Source organism: Salmo salar, chromosome 07, assembly GCF_965601325.2.
Source record: "Salmo salar chromosome 07, fSalSal1, whole genome shotgun sequence".
In the NCBI taxonomy this organism is placed as follows: Eukaryota; Metazoa; Chordata; class Actinopteri; order Salmoniformes; family Salmonidae; genus Salmo; species Salmo salar.
In genome coordinates, this window is record NC_138297.1 from 69,392,501 (window position 1) to 69,397,500 (window position 5,000).

Sequence of the window (5,000 nt, forward strand, 5' to 3'; positions counted from 1 at the left end):
TTAACAGAAACCCTGGCAACAACCAGTACTGGTACAACACAGACAGAACAGACAGCACAGACAGAACAGACGCCGGAGCCCTGTACATGGCAGACAAGAGGAGAGAGGAGTTGCCTTCCAAATGGCACCCTATAAAGTGCACTACTACTGACCAGAGTACTATTTGGCCCTAGTAAAAAGTAAGGCACTATAAAGGGAATAGGGTGCCATTTGGAATGTAACCATGGATACAATATCAAGGTGGAAGAGAATCAGATCAGAAGGGCGCTGGGAGGAGAGAGAGGAGAGTTGGGAGGGGAGAGAGAGGAGAGCTGGGAGGTGAGAGAGGGGAGGGCTGGGAGGGGAGAGAGAGGAGGGTTGGGAGGGGAGAGAGGAGAGAGTTGGGAGGGAGAGAGAGGAGGGCTGGAGGGGAGAGAGAGCAGAGTTGGGAGGGAGAGAGAGGAGAGTTGGGAGGGGAGAGAGAGCAGAGTTGGGAGGAAAGACATAAGGGCTGGGAGGGGAGAGAGAGGAGAGTTGGGAGGGGAGAGAGAGGAGAGTTGGGAGGGGAGAGAGAGGAGAGCTGGGAGGGGAGAGGGGAGAGAGAGGAGAGTTGGGAGGGGAGAGAGAGGAGAGTTGGGAGGGGAGAGAGAGGAGAGCTGGGAGGGGAGAGAGAGGAGAGTTGGGAGGGGGGAGAGAGAGAGGAGGGCTGGGAGGGGAGAGAGAGGAGAGTTGGGAGGGGAGAGAGAGGAGGGCTGGGAGGGGAGAGAGAGGAGAGTTGGGAGGGGAGAGAGCGGAGGGCTGGGAGGGGAGAGAGAGGAGAGTTGGGAGGGGAGAGAGAGGAGGGCTGGGAGGGGAGAGAGAGGAGAGTTGGGAGGGGAGAGAGCGGAGGGCTGGGAGGGGAGAGAGAGGAGAGTTGGGAGGGGAGAGAGAGGAGGGCTGGGAGGGGAGAGAGAGGAGAGTTGGGAGGGAGAGAGAGGAGAGTTGGGAGGGGAGATGACATAAGGGCTGGGAGGGGAGAGAGAGGAGAGTTGGGAGGGGAGAGAGAGGAGAGTTGGGAGGAAAGACATAAGGGCTGGGAGGGGAGAGAGCGGAGGGTTGGGAGGGGAGAGAGAGGAGAGTTGGGAGGGGAGAGAGCGGAGGGTTGGGAGGGGAGAGAGAGGAGCGTTGGGAGGGGAGAGAGAGGAGAGCTGGGAGGGGAGAGAGAGGAGAGTTGGGAGGGGAGAGAGAGAGAAGGGCTGGGAGGGGAGAGAGCGGAGGGTTGGGAGGGGAGAGAGGAGAGAGTTGGGAGGGGAGAGATCCTGGATCAGTCAACTAGGTTGTGTTGTACCCAGTCACAACCTCTACACATCCATCTCCTCCTCCTTCCTCACTGAACACATACAACACCAACACCATGATGGCTATATGACCATAATACTTGTTTAAACTGGCACAGGTAGAAATAGAAACATATTTGCAAGCAAAACATATCCAATAATTATAAACCATCTATAATTCAATAGGGAATCATTATATATTTCCAGAGACTGTGTGGTAAAACCAGAGTTAGCATGTTTCTGTGTGGTATGTGTTGTTAATAGCAGGGTTAGCATGTTCCTGTGTGGTGTGTGTTGTTAATAGCAGGGTTAGCATGTTCCTGTGTGGTATGTAAGGTTAATAGCAGGGTTAGCATGTTCCTGTGTGGTATGTAAGGTTAATAGCAGGGTTAGCATGTTCCTGTGTGGTATGTGTTGTTAATAGCAGGGTTAGCATGTTCCTGTGTGGTGTGTGTTGTAATAGCAGGGTTAGCATGTTCCTGTGTGGTATGTAAGGTTAATAGCAGGGTTAGCATGTTCCTGTGTGGTATGTGTTGTTAATACCAGAGTTAGCATGTTCCTGTGTGGTATGTGTTGTTAATAGCAGGGTTAGCATGTTCCTGTGTGGTATGTGTTGTTAATAGCAGGGTTAGCATGTTCCTGTGTGGTATGTGTTGTTAATACCAGAGTTAGCATGTTCCTGTGTGGTATGTGTTGTTAATAGCAGGGTTAGCATGTTTCTGTGTGGTATGTGTTGTTAATACCAGAGTTAGCATGTTCCTGTGTGGTATGTGTTGTTAATAGCAGAGTTAGCATGTTCCTGTGTGGTATGTGTTGTTAATACCAGGGTTAGCATGTTCCTGTGTGGTATGTGTTGTTAATAGCAGAGTTAGCATGTTTCTGTGTGGTATGTGTTATTAATACCAGAGTTAGCATGTTCCTGTGTGGTATGTGTTATTAATACCATAGTTAGCATGTTCCTGTGTGGTATGTGTTATTAATAGCAGAGTTAGCATGTTCCTGTATGGTATGTGTTGTTAATAGCAGGGTTAGCATGTTCCTGTGTGGTATGTGTTATTAATAGCAGAGTTAGCATGTTCCTGTGTGGTATGTGTTGTTAATAGCAGGGTTAGCATGTTCCTGTGTGGTATGTGTTGTTAATACCATAGTTAGCATGTTCCTGTGTGGTATGTGTTATTAATAGCAGAGTTAGCATGTTCCTGTGTGGTATGTGTTGTTAATAGCAGGGTTAGCATGTTCCTGTGTGGTATGTGTTATTAATAGCAGAGTTAGCATGTTCCTGTGTGGTATGTGTTATTAATAGCAGAGTTAGCATGTTCCTGTGTGGTATGTGTTGTTAATAGCAGGGTTAGCATGTTCCTGTGTGGTATGTGTTGTTAATAGCAGGGTTAGCATGTTCCTGTGTGGTATGTGTTGTTAATAGCAGAGTTAGCATGTTCCTGAAAGCACAGGGAGTTGAAGAGTTCTCTTATTCGAAAGTTCAGAGAAAAGGCAGTAGGATTCCACAAGCCTTCCCACATCTGTCTCTGCCTCTTCCACACAACAATCATCAACGTTAGAGGTTGGGAACAACGAGGTTACAGATCCTTAGGAAGAAGACATCAAAGAGAAGAGAAGAAAACAACCTCCGTGACGTCTGCAACAGGGTGCATTGTGGTCAGGCTAGGTGTTGGGTTTCAACACAACGAGGTCCTGGCTGAGCTAAAGGGCTGAAGACTGTGTCTATTCACTGGGTGTTAGCCGGCTGAGCTAAAGTCTCCCAGTCTCCCAGTCTCCCAACCTCCCAGTCTGTCAGTCTGTCATTCTGTCAGTCTCTCAGCCTACCAGTCTCCCAGTCTCCCGGGCCTACCAGTCTCCCAGTCTGTCATTCTGTCAGTCTCTCAGCCTACCAGTCTCCCAGTCTCCCAGTCTCTCAGTCTATCAGTCTCTCAGTCTCCCAGTCTCCCAGCCACTCTCCCAGTCTGTCTCCCAGCTCAGTCTCCAGCCTACCAGTCACCCAGTCTGTCAGTCCTCTCAGTCTGTCAGTCTCTCAGTCTCACAGTCTCCCAGTCTCCCAGCCTACCAGTCTCCCAGTCTCCCAGTCTCTCAGTCTGTCAGTCTCTCAGTCTCACAGTCTCACAGTCTCCCAGCCTACCAGTCTCCCAGTCTGTCAGTCTCTCAGTCTCTCAGTCTGTCAGTCTCTCAGTCTCATAGTCTCCCAGTCTCCCAGCCTACCAGTCTCCCAGTCTGTCAGTCTATCAGTCTCTCAGTCTCCCAGCCTCCCAGTCTATCCATAGTTGGTACAACTGTACTTTGCCTTGTTTCCCCTGTTCTCCTCATTATAGAAGTGGTATGTCCCACTCCATATTCCCCTGTTCTCCTCATTATAGAAGTGGTATGTCCCACTCCATATTCCCCTGTTCTCCTCATTATAGAAGTGGTATGTCCAACTCCATATTCCCCTGTTCTCCTCATTATAGAAGTGGTATGTCCCACTCCATATTCCCCTGTTCTCCTCATTATAGAAGTGGTATGTCCAACTCCATATTCCCCTGTTCTCCTCATTATAGAAGTGGTATGTCCCACTCCATATTCCCCTGTTCTCCTCATTATAGAAGTGGTATGTCCCACTCCATATTCCCCTGTTCTCCTCATTATAGAAGCGGTATGTCCCACTCCATATTCCCCTGTTCTCCTCATTATAGAAGTGGTATGTCCCATTCCATATTCCCCTGTTCTCCTCATTATAGAAGCGGTATGTCCAACTCCATATTCCCCTGTTCTCCTCATTATAGAAGTGGTATGTCCCACTCCATATTCCCCTGTTCTCCTCATTATAGAAGTGGTATGTCCCACTCCATATTCCCCTGTTCTCCTCATTATAGAACTGGTATGTCCCACTCCATATTCCCCTGTTCTCCTCATTATAGAAGTGGTATGTCCCACTCCATATTCCCCTGTTCTCCTCATTATAGAAGTGGTATGTCCCACTCCATATTCCCCTGTTCTCCTCATTATAGAAGTGGTATGTCCCACTCCATATTCCCCTGTTCTCCTCATTATAGAAGTGGTATGTCCCACTCCATATTCCCCTGTTCTCCTCATTATAGAACTGGTATGTCCCACTCCATATTCCCCTGTTCTCCTCATTATAGAAGTGGTATGTCCCACTCCATATTCCCCTGTTCTCCTCATTATAGAACTGGTATGTCCAACTCCATATTCCCCTGTTCTCCTCATTATAGAAGTGGTATGTCCCACTCCATATTCCCCTGTTCTCCTCATTATAGAAGTGGTATGTCCCACTCCATATTCCCCTGTTCTCCTCATTATAGAAGTGGTATGTCCCACTCCATATTCCCCTGTTCTCCTCATTATAGAAGTGGTATGTCCCACTCCATATTCCCCTGTTCTCCTCATTATAGAAGTGGTATGTCCCACTCCATATTCTCCTGTTCTCCTCATTATAGAAGTGGTATGTCCCACTCCATATTCTCCTGTTCTCCTCATTATAGAAGTGGTGCTGTGCTCTGGCTGAGGCTGTAGTCTGTAGTAGCACTAGGTATGTGTTGGGATGATACAGGAGGTTACAGCTAGTGTTAGCCAGTGCAGGTTGAATGTTATGAGGATCCAGGAGTGTGGACAGGGAGATAGTGGAGGGAGAGGATCTGAGTGATGACAGCTCTACTCTACAATATGATCGTAGTGTGTGGGTGAAAAATACCC

General features: G+C 48.5%; 1 long non-coding RNA gene across 1 annotated transcript in view; it reads right to left on the reverse strand.

Moving 5' to 3' along the window:
• The window catches only part of LOC145880071 (uncharacterized), a 581,300-nt gene that overhangs the window by 144,774 nt on the left and 431,526 nt on the right, over nt 1-5,000 (reverse strand). The window lies entirely within an intron of this gene.